Here is a 16,574-nt window from a genome sequence, read left to right as displayed (position 1 = left end):
ACTCCAACCAGGCTCCATCCCAGCCCTGCCTCCACCCCTGGAACTGTCCACAGCCCCACAGCTCTCTCTTGGAAAAATTCCACTTCTCACCAATCACACTGTAATGGTCAACACGTGACTGGACACACCGCCTCCAGCAGGGCGAATTTATATGACACACGCGACCCTGGATACACCGCATCCAGTAGGGCGAATTTAAATAATAAGACGTGCAGCCGGATACACTGCCTCCAGCAGGCGAATTTCAGAAATACACGTGAAACTGGATACACCGCCTCCAGCAGGGCGCATTTAAATAATAAGGGGAAACACCAGGGAAACAATTACAATGGTGGGCCCTGCGATAGGGAACGGGGATGTGGAGACCTTCTGCTCTCCCCTGAGTCAGTGTCTACACTCCTACTGATCCCTAGGCCGGTTCGGCACCGGGCGCCGATCAGGATACCTTTAAACCCTAGCTCGCCCTGCACCTACCCCTTTCTAGTGAAATGGCTGGTGCAGAGACTAATCCCACCACTGCACTGAAACACACATAAAGGAAAGGCACAAACAGGGAAACACCACTTAGCTTTGCTCTATTGCTCTTGCTCCCAGCAACAGAGTCCACCACCAGAATGCAGCTTTCCTCCTGAATAGCTGCCACCAAGCTCTGTCAGAGCTGCAAGGAAATCTCCTCTGACTCCTTCCACACCAGGACTCTGACTGTGCTGCAAGGAACTCTCTCTAGCTCCTTTCTCCACCAAGGAGAGCACATGACACACCTTTATAGTTAAGCCAGAGGAATCACACCTGTTAGTGATTTCCGTGTAATAACGCTAACCACCACCGGGGGCAAACTAGAACAAAAGACACCACCGTGTAATAATCCTAATGGCCACCGGGGCAAAACCAAACTTAAGCACACAGCTTAAGGAAAAAAAAGGTTACATGTGTGTTATGAATGAGTCACCGGAGGAGGAAAAAAACAAAAACACAAGCTAAGTCCAGAAAACCGGAGAGGTTGGTAGCTAGCGGATTGCAGACCCCTGATCCTATTCACCACAACTAACAGTAGCCGTGGGGGGTTCCTACGGTGCCCTAGACCCCTCGTCACAGCCGGAGAGCTAAACAAGCCTAAAGAACGAAAGAAAGGGAAAATCTAAACTGCCCCAGAGCAGACCCCAAAGCAATAGACAGCCCCCAACATGTATTGTCGGTGAAAAACAGATGAAAACACAGACAGAAAGACAGGCTGAGCAAATGATGGGGCCCAACTAACTAGATAGGAAAGGACAGAAAAGATGCTGGCTGCAATCACGCAACAAAAACCCTGCCAAAAATAATGTCCAACACGTCTGATAGAAAAGGCCCTGAAGTCACTAGACTTCAAAATCACTATATCAGCACTCAGGTATATTCTGAAGACAGAGCAAAGAGATCAACTGATCAGAGACAAAAATGGAGTTCAGCCCATCCCAACCAAGGCAGGCTGAGCACAAACACTAAGTAAACAGACAAAATCTCATGGAAAAATAGAAGAGCAAAAACTTAGCTTTTAGTAGACAGAAACTAAACTGGATGCCAGAGCTCAGAGCAGAAAGGATCACCAGCAACCCTGGAGGGCGTCGGCTGCCTTATATCCACTCAGAAATTCCGGATGTCCAATCACACTCCACCTGTTCAGATGACAGGTTCTTCCCATCCAGATCAATTTCACTACCTCCTTTCACCAGCAGAGGGAGTTCATCAGACATCAGAGGTGAAGGAGAAAATGAACTCATAACACATGTGCTTTTAACTGTCACCATCCAACCTGGATCATGACACACACATTACCAGTTCCCATCATCAGATCACACATATAACCAACAGCCTTTGTTTTGGCCAAAAGATTTTTTAAGCCGCCAACATGACACAGTAGACTCTTTTGGCCGGGCCCTACTCTACTACCTACAAATACCACCGTACCATGACCAGACCACATATTAAAACCACAGTGACCGAATAATATCACATACAAAGGACAAATACCGCCACACCATGACCAGACCAAATATTACCACCACATGGTGACCAATAATATCACATACAAGGAACAAATACCACCACACCATGGCCGGACTACATATTACCACCACTTTGTGACTGAATATTACAATACTGATCAGTAATAAAAAAAACACAATACTAATATCACCATATGTGCCATTATACACAGGAGATCTGTACTTAGTATGCAGTGTCAGTGTAAAGGTAATACAGTGATCACTGGTGACATTGTACACAGGACCGCTGTATATAGTATACAGTGTATAGTATCAGTGTACAGGTAACACACTGACTCACCAGTGACACCTCTATGTGAAGTCTTTCATCTTCATCCAGCACAGATCGACCTCACTTCTTCCAGCCAGGGCTTGTCTCTGCAGAAAATAACACAGTTATCTAGAGCACTGCTTGCAGAACACATTACTTTTTTTTTTTCCCAACTTCTACACTACACCAAATGAAGAAAAAAAGGCAACATAGTATCACTCTGCACAGTAACAGGACCGCCTCCCCATTTAAAACAGTATACTCAAACATAAAATAAATACATCACTACAATAATAATATCGCTTAATTAGCCCCTATGGTAGCACATATGGTAATAATATCCCCCATCCTAGCCCCCGTGTGTCTCATTCCTGGCTCCAACCATATATTCTCCCATCCTGCCATCATGAGTATCCATCCTGCCCCCATATGATCTCCCCATCCTACCCCATCTGTCCCATGATCCTGCCCCATCTGTCTCTTGATCCTGTCCCATGAACCTGCACCATCTGTCTCCATCCTGCCCTATGATTCTGCCCCACCTGTCTCCATCCTGCCTGATTTGTCTCCATCCTCCCTGATCTGTCTCCATCCTGTCCCGTATTCTTGTCCCATTTGTCTCTATCCCGCACCATGTCTCCAATCCTGCCCCCTGTGTCTCCAATCCTGCCCTCTGTGTCACCAATCCTGCCCTCTGTGTCTCCAATCTTGCCCCATGTCTCCAATCCTGCCCCCATATCTTTCATCCTGCCACCATGTCTCCAATCATGCCCCCATATCTTTCATCCTGCCACCATGTCTCCCATCCTGCCCCCTGTGTCTCCAATACTGCCCCCGTGTCTCCAATCCTGCCCCCATTTTTCATACTGCCACCATGTCTCCAATGGTGCCCCCATATCTTTCATCCTGCCACCATGTCTCCAATCATGCCCCCATATCTTTAATTCTATTCCCTGTGACTCCAATCATGCCCCCTGCATCTCCAATCATGCCCCCTGTGTCTCCAATCATGCCCCCATATCTTTCATCCTGCTCCCTGTCTCCATTCTGCCCCCGGCAGGATGGACACTTGTCTCCATCCTGCCGGCTTGCCGCTTTCAATAAAAATAATTAAAAAACCTTTCTCCTTACTTTGCCGCGCTCCTGCGGGGAGCGATCTTCCCTCCAGGCTGAAAGCGCGCAATCGCCGGCGAATGACAATGACGTCAGATGCCGGCGATGTGCGTGTTGACATCAGCTGCCAGCATCTGATTGGCTGGCGGCTTTAACTATTGCCATGCAGGACCGGGTCCGCACGGCAATAGAGTAACTGAACCGGCAAAATCCTGCCGCTAGGGCCCAATCAGCAGAAGAGACGGGGCCCAGTGCCGGCCCCCTCTGCTGACCGGGCCCCATACGCTAGTCAGGGCAGTAATGCCCTGATGGAGGCCCTGCCCTTGGAGAGTTTCTCTTACAAAACTTCAGAATACTCAGTGTGAACTTACCCTTACGTGGACAAAGAAGTCCAAACGCCATACTGGTAATGGCAGGTGATGAGACATTGCAGGGAATGAGATAGGACTTCTCTATAATTGTCACCTCATGTTTGGGTAGAGAAGAGTTAGCTCCATAATTGAAATGATCCAACTTGTGCTTATCCCTGAAGAAGTACAGCACGGTCAAGAAGATCACCCCTAGACCACAACCTTAGGAAGGCCACGAACACTTTTCTTTGCACTGGTTTTCTAATGACAGACACCCTTTAATTATCGCATCATTGTTCACTTTAATATTACACCGGCTTGTCTTGTAGAGCAGGAAAATAGATTTAACAGAGAGCGAATAGGGAAATGGTTGGAAATAACACTGGTTTGTAATGGGCTGTAATGTATGATGAAATCAGAGGTAGTGGGATAGCGACCAAATCTTCCTGGCTTCTAGGGACTGTGCCAGCTTCAAAGATTTGCTCCTGGAGAAAACAATAGTCCCTGGCAGCGCCATGTGTTTTTCCCCGCAATCCTTTATATACAGGCATTTTTTTTCATTAAAACACGACATAATGAGATCCAGTCCTAATATTACTAACACAAATACCCATGATGGGAATGTCCTGAGATGGGATCGGCATTGCTAGCCAACAAGATGACTGGCAGGAACAAATCCAAACTTTTCATGTCACATTTTTCTATCATTGTCCCTCAGTGGTTCAGGCACTGTTCAGGTGCTTGCTGATTTAGTGTCATATTCCACAATGTTTTACAGACATCATTATCACTGCCCCCATCGGGATCACAATCTAAATTCCCTGTCCTGTGCCTTTACAGTATATATATATATATATATATATATATATATATATATATATACTGTGTGTGTGTGTGTGTGTGTGTGTATATATGTATATATATATATATATCTCTTGTAAAGTCGTGGTGCACTTTTGACCAGTCAAAGGAAAGTATACAGTATCCACCACGATCCTCGGATCTGACGCCTTTAGACTTTTACTTTTGGTGTTATGTGAAGCAACATGTGTACGTTGAATGTATGCACGACATTAATCACTTAAAACAGAGAATCACAGACGTTATTCACTCTGTTACACCAGACGTCCTTACCCGTGTTTGGCAAGAACTTTACTATCGTTTGGATGTGTGTAGGGCAACAAATGGAGCTCACATCGAACTGCACTGAATAGGTATGAAACTGGGAAAGTTTTTTTTTATTTGGAGCAGATTTCACATTTCTGTCGTCTTTTGTTGCTTTCCAGTGACTGGTCAAAAGTGCACCATGACTATACGGATACACTGAATATGTGTGTATATATATATATATATATATATATATATATATATACTCACGTGGTCAAAATTGTTGGTACTCCTTGTTTAATGACAGAAAAACCCACAATGGTGACCGAAATAACTTGAATCTGACAAAAGTAATAATAAAGTAAAAAATCGATGAAAATGAACAAATGTAAGTCAGACATTGCTTTTCAACCATGCTTCCACAGAATTAAAAGAAAAATAATACTCATGATATAGGCCTGGACAGAAATGATGGAACTCTTAACTTAATATTTTGTTGCATATCCTTTTAAGGCAATCACTGCAATTAAACGATTCCTGTAACTGTCAATGAGACTTCTGCACCTCTCGACAGGTACTGTGGCCCACTCCTCAAGAGCAAACTGCTCCAGTTGTCTCGTGTTTGAAGGTTGCCTTTTCCAGATGGCATGTTTCAGCTCTTTCCATAGATGCTCAATAGTATTTAGGTCAGCACTCATAGAAGGCCACTTCAGAATGGTCCAATGTTTTCCTCTTAGCCATTCTTTATTGTTTTTAGCGGTATGTTTTGGGCCATTATCCTGTTGCAAGACCCATGACCTGCTGCTGAGACCAAGCTTTCTGACACTGCGCAGCACATTTCTCTAGAATCCCTTGATAGTCTTGAGATTTCATTGTACCCTGCACAGATTGTAGACATCCTGTGGCAGATGCAGCAAAACAGCCCCAGAACATAACAGAGCCTCCTCCATGTTTCACAGTAGGGACAGTGTTCTTTTCTTGATATGCTTCATTTTTCCATCTATGAACATAGAGCTGATGTGCCTTGCCAAAAAGTTCCATTTTTATCTCATCTGTCCATAGGACATTCTCCCAGAAGCTTTGTGGCTTGTCATCATGTAGTTTGGCAAATTCCAGACTTGCTTTTTTATGATTTTTTTTTTCAACAATGGTGTCTCCCATGAAGTCCACTTTGGCTCATACAATGACGGATGGTACGATCTGACACTGATGTCCCTTGAGCTTGAAGTTCACCTTTAAACTGTTTAGAAGTTTTTCTGGGCTCTTTTGTTACCATTCGTATTATCTGTCTCTTTGATTTGTCATCAATTTTCCTCCTGCGGCCACGTCCAGTTCCTACAGTTCCATGGAGCTTAAATTTCTGAATAATATGTGCAGCCTTGTAGATTGTGAGCACTCGCGGGCATGGTCCTCTCTCATCCTGTACCAGTCGTGACTTGTATTGTTTAAGATTACTGTACTTGTATGTATTATGTATACCCCTCCTCACATGTAAAGCGCCATGGAATAAATGGCGCTATAATAATAATAATAATAGTAATAAAAACTGTAGTCACAGGAACATCAAGCTGCTTGGAGATGGTCTTATAACTTTTACCTTTAACATGTTTGTCTATAATTTACTTTCTAATCTCCTGAGACAACTCTTTCCTTCGCTTCCTCTGGTCCATGTTGAGTGTGATGCACACCATGTCACCAAACAGCACAGTGAGTATCTGTAGCCCTCTATACAGGCCCACTCACTGATTCCAAGACTGTAGACACCTGTGATGCTAATTAGTGGACACACCTTGATTTAACATGTCCCTTTTGTCACATTATTTTCTGGGGTACCATCATTTCTGTCCAGGCCTATTTCATGAGTTTTATTTTTTTTTTTTAATTCTGTGGAAACATGGTTGAAAAGCAATGTCTGACTTTCTTTTTTCATTTTCATAGATTTTTGATTTATTATTACTTTTGTCAGATTCAAGTTATTGCTGTCACCATTGTGGGGTTTTCTGTCGTTAAATGAGGGGTACCAACAATTTTGACCACGTGTATATATATATACAGTGTATATAAACATTTTTATTTTTATATGTATACTCACAGTAGCACAGTACCACTTCACATATCCTATAGTTTAATTGTTGCGCACTCACTTCCTTCAATATATATACAAGTACACATCATAGCACAGTACCACTTCTTATATAGTCATATTATTATGCACTAATTTTCCTCTCTCTCTCTCTCTATATATATATACTGTATATTCTGTGTATATATATACTCTGAATATATACCACTTCACATATCCTATATATCCTATACTGTAATCATATTATCGTACACCTATTTTTCTCTATATATACTCACAGTTGCACAGTTCCACTCTTCATATCCTATAATCATATTATTGTACAGTCATTTTCCTCTTTATATACTCACGGTAGCACAGTAGCACTTCATGCATCATGTAATAATATTACTGTACACTAATTTTCCTCTTTATATACTCACGGTTTTTATATGTACACGGTAGCACATTACCGCCTTTGATATCCTATAATTGCATTATTGCGCCTTCATTTTCCTCTCTATATCTGCACCATAGCACTGTATCATTTCTCATAGCCCATAATCACATAGTTGCACACCCATTTCTCTCAAAATATATACATTGTTTGACAGTACCACTTTAGATAACCTATACATACCATTACTGTGCCCCAATTATTCTCTTGATATAATACATCACAGAAGCACAGTGCCACTTTTCACATTCCACTTTTTATTCCTCCTCTTTATGCACAGACAGTGGCACAGTACTACTTTTTTGTATTATTCTTACTTTTAGTGTTTTACATTATACTTCTTCATGCATACACACTTCAAATTTACATAGTAGTACAGTATCACTTTTCACATCCTCTAACTAGGGTCCATTATTTGACACCATTTTTCCTACACATTGACAGCAGCACAGTACCACTTTTTTGTATTATTCTTACTTTTAGTGTTTTGCATCCAACCTCTACTTCATGCATCCACAGTTCATATTTACATATTAGCACTTTATCGCTTCTCACATCATCTAACTAGGGTCAATTATTGGAAACCATTTTTCCTATGCAAAGACAGCAGCACAGTACCACTTTTATGTACAGGGTGGGTCATTTATATGGATACACCTAAATAAAATGGGAATGGTTGGTGATATCAGCTTCCTGTTTGTGGCAGGGGGGAAACTTTTCAAGATGGGTGGTGACCATGGCAGCCATTTTGAAGTCAGACATTTTGGATCCAACTTTATTTTTTTCAATCGGAAGAGGGTCATGTGACACACAAAACTTATTGAGAATTTCACAAGAAAAACAATGGTGTGCTTGGTTTTAACGTAACTTTATTCTTTCATGAGTTATTTACAAGTTTATGACCACTTAGAAAATGTGTTCAACGTGCCGCCCATTGTGTTGGATTGTCAATGCAACCCTCTTCTCCCACTCTTGACACACTGATAGCAACACTGCAGAAGAAATGCTAGTCAAAGGGGGTCAGATTCCTTGTAGGAATGCTCAGACCTAACACCCATAATGTGGTGGTACACCATTTTGCTGGAAAAACTCAGGGAACGTGCCATCTTCAGTGCATAAAGAGGGCAACACATCATCATGTAGCAATTTCAGATATCCAGTGGCATTGAGGTTTCCATTGATGAAGAATGGCCCCACTATCTTTGTACCCCATATACCACACCATACCATCAATTATGGGTGTCAGGTCCCAGCATTCCTACATGAACAGTTTCCTGGAATGTGGATTGGTCTTCATGGGCCAGTTGAATGGCCACCAAGGTCTCCTGATCTGACCCCCTTAGATTTTCATCTTTGGGGTCATCTGAAGGCAATTGTTGTTTCAGTATACCACCCTACCCGCGCCCTCCGTTCTGCTGATGACCTGAGGTTAGTATCCTCAATAGTCAGAACCTCCCACTCCCGTCTCCAAGACTTTACACGTGCCGCGCCAATTCTTTGGAATGCACTTCCCAGGTCAATACGATTAGTCCCCAATCCCCACAATTTTAAGCGTGTCCTGAAAACGCATTTATTCAGACTGGCCTATCGCCTCAACACATTAACCTAACCTATCCCTGTGTGGCAGAGCCAAAAATTTTACCATAACCAGGTTCCCAGCATCATGTTCCCACATGCTTTATGCATCCATTAGCCCTCTGTGTCTGTACTGTTACACACTTAACATTATGGCTGGTCCATACAATCAGGGCAATTGTTACCACCCACATTTCGTGTCTACCTCTTTCCTCATAGACTGTAAGCTTGCGAGCAGGGCCCTCACTCCTCTTGGTATTTGTTATAATCTACTGTATGTGATTATTGTTATGCTGTAATGTCTATTGTCTGTACAAATCCCCTCCGAAATGTAAAGTGCTGCGGAATATGTCGGCGCTATAAAAATAAAATGTATTATTATTATTATTATTAATTGTCTATGCTGTGAAGATGCGAGATGTGCAGTATCTGAAACAACGGATACTGGAACCCTGTGCTAGCATTTCTTCTGCGGTGTTGCTATCAGTGTGTCAAGAGTGGGAGAAGAGGGTTGCATTGACAATCCAAGACAATGGGCAGCACTTTGAACACATTTTGTAAGTGATCATAAACTTGTAAATACCTCATGAGAGAATAAAGTTACATTAAAACCAAGCACACTATTGTTTTTTTGTGAAATTCTCAATAAGTTTGAGAGTTGGCTCCTAAGTGGCCGACTTCAAAATGGCCGCCATGGTCACCACTAGAGTTGAGCGATACCGTCCGATACTTCAAAGTATCGGATCGGAATGGATCGGCCGATCTTAAAAAAAAGTATCGGTATCGCCGATTCCGATACCGGAAGTCCCATTCAAGTCTATGGGACTTCCGGTATCGGAATATGAAAAATCCTGTTTTTCCCTTGTACAGCCTCTCTGGGGTCTGTACGGGCCTTTCGGGGGGCTGTGCCGGCCTGCCAGGGGGTCTGTGCAGGCTCCGGTGGTCTGTGCCGGCCTGCCGGGGGGCTGTGCAGGCTCCGGTGGTCTGTGCCGGCCTGCCGGGGGGCTGTGCCGGCCTGCCGGGGGGCTGTGCAGGCTCCGGGGGGCTGTGCCGGCCTGCCGGGGGGCTGTGCCGGCCTGCCGGGGGGCTGTGCAGGCTCCGGGGGGCTGTGCCGGCCTGCCGGGGGGCTGTGCAGGCTTCGGGGGTCTGTGCAGGCATCGTCCGATGGGACTACAAGTCCCATAGGGCGATGCCTGCTACCATGACAGTGATTGACACATTAGCCAATGATGGGACAGTAGTAGTCCCATCATCCGGCTAATGTGTTGAATGTAAAAAAAAATAAAAAAATTACATGCTACATACATGCTACATACATACAACATGCATACTACATACTACATACATGCTACATTCATACTACATACTACATACATGCTACATTCATACTACATATATACTACATGCAACATACATACTACATATATACTACATGCATGCAACATGCATACTACATATATACTACATGCATGCAACATACATACTACATGCATGCAACATACATACTACATATATACTACATACATACTGCATGCTACATATATACTACATGCAACATACATACTACATATATACTACATACATACTGCATGCTACATATATACTACATGCATGCAACATGCATACTACATATATACTACATGCAACATGCATACTACATATATACTACATGCAACATACATACTACATATATACTACATGCAACATACATACTACATATATACTACATGCATGCAACATGCATACTACATATATACTACATGCTACATACATACTACATATATACTACATACATACTGCATGCTACATACATACTACATGCTACATACATACCACATACATACTACATACATACTACATGCTACATATATACTACATATATACTACATGCTACATACATACTACATATATGCTACATACATACTACATACATACTACATGCTACATACATACTACATACATACTACATACATACTACATGCATGCTACATGCTACATACATACCACATACATACTACATACATACTACATGCTACATATATACTACATGCATGCTACATACATACTGCATGCTACATGCATGCTACATACATACTACATACATACTACATGCTACATACATACCACATATATAAAACATACATACATACTACATACAATACATTCATACAATACATACATAGACATACAGTACATATAACATAGAGTAACATACTTACCAATACTTGTCACATTGTTCCCCGAAGCCATTGTCTTTTACGGAATAAATATTAACATAACAAACCACAAAAATACTCACCCACGATCCAAAGCAGTCCACGAGTGTGTCCCACGACGATCTTGGGTAGAGAACTGCAGCATCAGCTGTTGCTGCCGTTCTCTACGGGCTGCAGGAATCCAATGACGGAAGGTAGGTATCCTTCCGCACTGTATTCCTCCGCCACTTAAAAAAAAAAAAAGTCCCTAGTCTCACTTTATGCCATTGCTGCGTGGGAATTTCCCACACAGCAATGGCATAAAGTGAGACTAGGGACATTTTTTTTTTAAGTGGCGGAGGAATACAGTGCGGAAGGATACCTACCTTCCGTCATTGGATTCCTGCAGCCCGTAGAGAACGGCAGCAACAGCTGATGCTGCAGTTCTCTACCCAAGATCGTCGTGGGACACACTCGTGGACTGCTTCGGATCGTGGGTGAGTATTTTTGTGGTTTGTTATGTTAATATTTATTCCGTAAAAGACAATGGCTTCGGGGAACAATGTGACAAGTATTGGTAAGTATGTTACTCTATGTTATATGTACTGTATGTCTATGTATGTATTGTATGAATGTATTGTATGTAGTATGTATGTAGTATGCATGTAGCATGCAGTATGTATGTAGCATGCATGTAGTATATATGTAGTATGTATGTAGCATGTAGTATGTATGTAGTATGTATGTGGTATGTATGTAGCATGTAGTATGTATGTAGCATGCATGTAGTATATATGTAGTATGTATGTAGCATGTAGTATGTATGTAGCATGCATGTAGTATATATGTAGTATGTATGTAGTATGTATGTAGTATGTATGTGGTATGTATGTAGCATGTAGCATGCATGTAGTATGTATGTAGTATGTATGTAGTATGTATGTAGTATGTATGTAGTATGTATGTAGTATGTATGTAGTATGTATGTAGTATGTATGTGGTATGTATGTAGCATGTAGTATGTATGTAGCATGCATGTAGTATGTATGTAGCATGCATGTAGTATATATGTAGTATGTATGTAGCATGTAGTATGTATGTAGTATGTATGTGGTATGTATGTAGCATGTAGTATGTATGTAGCATGCATGTAGTATGTATGTAGTATGTATGTAGTATATATGTAGTATGTATGTAGCATGTAGTATGTATGTAGCATGCATGTAGTATATATGTAGTATGTATGTATGTAGTATGTATGTAGTATATATGTAGCATGTAGTATGTATGTAGCATGCATGTGGTATGTATGTGGTATGTATGTGGTATGTATGTGGTATGTATGTAGCATGTAGTATGTATGTAGCATGCATGTAGTATGTATGTAGTATTTTTTTTATTTTTTTTTAACATTTAACACATTAGCCGGATGATGGGACTACTACTGTCCCATCATTGGCTAATGTGTCAATCACTGTCATGGTAGCAGGCATCGCCAGATGGGACTTGTCCCATCGGACGATGCTTGCACAGACCCCCGGACATCAGCACAGCCCCCCGGCAGGCCGGTACAGACCCCCACAGGGTGCACAGACCACCGGCAGGCCGGCACAGCCCCCCGGCAGGCCGGTACAGACCCCGGGCAGTCCACACAGCCCCCCGGCAGGCCGGCACAGCCCCCCGGCAGGCCAGCAGAGACCCCCGGAAGGCCCGAAATGACGGCGCATCATGATGCGCACACACCGCGCATCATGATGACGTCAGGCTGTCAATCAACTGAACTTCCGATTCCGATGCCGACTTCCGATATTGAAAAAATATCGGAAGTCGGTATCGGAATTCAGATACAGCAAGTATCGGCCGATACCCGATACTTGCGGTATCGGAATGCTCAACGCTAGTCACCACCCATCTTGAAAAGTTTATCTCCTCCCATATACTAATGTGCCACAAACAGGAAGTTGATGCCATCAACCATTCCCATTTTATTTAGGTGTGTCCATATAAATGGCCCACCTTGTATTATTCTTATAACCTGCTTGGACGTACAGTAGTTATACCCTGCCAGTCCTTAACTCAGGTTGCAAATGTAATCAATTTTTTTCTAGAAATATATTTAGGTGGAGAATCTCTTTAAAGGAAATCTTTAGTCATCTGCATGGTAAATTGAGTTGCTGCTGATCAGAGATAATCAAGGTAACCATTATACTGCACCATGTGGCTTTTCTGAAGCTCATAAAATTGATGGAGAATGTGGAGCACAGATCAGGTCTTTTCAGGCATGATGTAATGTTATATACACTGCTCAAAAAAATGAAGGGAACACTTAAACAACGGAATATAACTCCAAGTAAATCAAACTTCTGTGAAATCAAACTGTCCACTTAGGAACAACACTGTTTGACAATCAATTTCACATGCTGTTGTGCAAATGGAATAGACAACAGATGGAAATTATTGGCAATTATCAAGACACCCTCAATAAAGGAGTGGTTCTGCAGGTGGGGACCACAGACCACATCTCAGTACCAATACTTTCTGACTGATGTTTTGGACACTTTTGAATGTTGGTTGTGCTTTCACACTCGTGGTAGCATGAGACGGATTCTACAACTCACCCAAGTAGCTCAGGTAGTGCAGCTCATCCAGAATGGCACATCAATGCGAGCTGTGGAAAGAAGGTTTGCTGTGTCTGTCAGCGTAGTGTCCAGAGGCTGGAGATGCTACCAGGAGATGTGGTCTATGGTCCCCACCTGCAGAACCACTCCTTTATTAAGGGGGTCTTGATAATTGCCAATAATTTCCATCTGTTATCTATTCCATTTGCACAACAGCATGTGAAATTGATTGTCTATCAGTGTTGCTTCCTAAGTGGACAGTTTGATTTCACAGAAGTTTGATTTACTTGGAGTAATATTCTGTTGTTTAAGTGTTCCCTTTATTTTTTGGAGCAGTGTATTATTTTCTCCCACTAAATGAATCAGTATCATGGGGCTAAGCCCGTTCCATGTGGTTCTTCCACCTATAATAATGGATGTTGGAGGTCACGCTCCTCTTCCAGTATAGTTCACTGCTTAGTATGGCACTCTGCAGCCTCGGGATCATCGAGAGATGATGCTTAATTTATTACTGTCTACAGTATGGGTAACAACAAAAATCCCTTGATTTGCTTAGTGTTGGCTCCCATTACAAACATCATGCAGCTGTGATTTTATGGATACATGTGCTGCTCAGAGAGGTATTTCTGAAAAATCCTGGACATGTAATTGTCATTGACAGTGTTACAAGTCCAAAAGATCATTGGCATTACACAGTAAGAAGAGTTTGTTATAATTCCTGAACCAGAATTATACTACATTTGGGTCAGATTAAAACGTTTTTGTGGGTCTGTAATTGCTCTGTATTGTAATGAAACTCTCCACGGCTTGAGAACAACTAATTTTTTCAAGTTATCAGAAAAATGGGGAGACAACATTTGGGTCATCAGAATAATGATGGCCCATTAATTTAGTATAAAAATAATGGGGTGCCAACACTTGGGTCATTAGATCAATGGTGTCCCAGTAACTCTGTCATAAGAATAATGGTGAACCAACATTGCGGTCATCAGAAAAATAAAGCACCAGTACCTAAACTATAAGAATAATGAGGCACCAAGATTTGGGTCATCAGAGAAATTGTGTGCCAGTACCCAAATTATAAGAATAATGGAGCGCCAACACTTAGGTCATCAGACTAATGGTGTCCCAGTAACTATGTTATTCTGCCACCAATTTACATAGGTGAGATGTGTCTGAAGGAATGACCACAAATCTCTGTACAAAGAAAGAAGATGCAGTGGCGGAACCTTTTAGGTGGTTTATTCACTGTACCTTTACAAATAATGAGGTTGAGATGTAAGAGGCAATGAAGGGATGAGTATGAGGTAGAATATGGAGGTTGGAAGATAGAGGTAACAGGAGAATCCTCTCTCTAGCTCTGATGGCGTGCTTCTGCCAAGAAGGTGTGAGGGACGGACAGGGCTGTAGTTGTGGCCACCAACATCTGCAATAGTGTGCCCTGGCCTCCCATCACATGAACACGCTGCCCATCACTCAGCATACCTGCAGCACCTTTCACAGCTCCATCAGGGCCCTCTGTACATTTCTGGAGGACTTCAGGATCCACTTTAGAAATAACAGAGTCACAGTCCAGTTCAACTTTAAACGGAGCAACTTTACTGAGACTTGTACACAGCATATTCATATTCTTTCCAGCATCATCATTATCATCATCAGGGTTCACAACATACAACTTCTCTTCTGCCCCTTTCCTTCTCTCTCTGTCACTAAGCCCGCTTCCAGGGCGGACCATGCCGAACAGTCCCACAGCATATTCAGCATATTCAGTGCCCAGCCTCACTCCTGTTGGGTGTTCCCTCAACCGTTTTACCCCAGCTCTGAGGGCGTACTGCTTAGTCTTCACTAGCAAATGCAGACCCACGCATACTGCACTGCCAGTACTGCTGTTGTAGATCCCTCTGTAACAATCCTGGCCATGGATATTATATGCTGGGCCTTTGGCTTGAGCTGAATGTTGCGTGACATGGTGTTGCCCAGGGCTAGCCAGCCCTCCTGAGCTAATGGGTGCTCTCCTATCAGAAAGTCCTTCCTAACTTATACCACCATGCCCCTCCTATGTTTAACTATCTACACACTGGTTCCCTTATGCCTACTATATTATATACAGAACTATGATCTCTGTGCCCCCATCTAGTGGCCGAGGTTGGGCACTACACTCTCCCTACTTAACATTGAATGTACAAAACACAATTTAGTAAATACACAGCAGCAATGTAAAAACAGTTGTGGCCAAAAGTATTGACACCCCTGCAATTCTGTCAGATAATACTCAGTTTCTTCCTGAAAATGATTGCAAACACAAATTCTTTGGTATTATTATCTTCAATTAATTTGTCTTAAATGAAAAAACACAAAAAGAATTGTCCTAAAGCCAAATTGGATATAATTCCACACCAAACATAAAAAAGAGGGTGGACAAAAGTATTGGCACTGTTCGAAAAATCATGTGATGCTTCTCTAATTTGTGTAACTAACAGCACCTGTAACTTACCTGTGGTACCTAACAGGTGTTGGCAATAACTAAATCACACTTGCAGCCACATTGAGCATGGAGAAAAGAAAGAAGACCAAAGAACTGTCTGAGGACTTGAGAAATCAAGTCTCAAGGCTACAAGTCCATCTCCAAAGACCTGAATGTTCCTGTGTCTACCGTGCGCAGTGTCATCAAGAAGTTTGAAGCCCATGGCACTGTGGCTAACCTCCCTAGATGTGGACGGAAAAGAAAAATTGACAAGAGATTTCAACGCAAAATTGTGCGGATGTTGGATAAAGAACCTCGACTAACATCCAAACAAGTTC

General features: G+C 42.3%; 1 protein-coding gene across 1 annotated transcript in view; it reads left to right on the top strand.

The window, feature by feature from the left end:
- Window positions 1-16,574, top strand: part of SDK2 (sidekick cell adhesion molecule 2) — a 920,082-nt gene that overhangs the window by 610,255 nt on the left and 293,253 nt on the right. The gene's annotated exons all lie outside the window — the stretch shown is intronic.

The sequence above is a fragment of the Dendrobates tinctorius genome, unplaced genomic scaffold (assembly GCF_039654945.1).
Source record: "Dendrobates tinctorius isolate UK_male_01 unplaced genomic scaffold, ASM3965494v1 ptg000014l, whole genome shotgun sequence".
Taxonomy (NCBI): Eukaryota; Metazoa; Chordata; class Amphibia; order Anura; family Dendrobatidae; genus Dendrobates; species Dendrobates tinctorius.
Note: the sequence above shows the minus strand (reverse complement) of the source record. Positions and strands in the feature narration are given on the sequence as shown.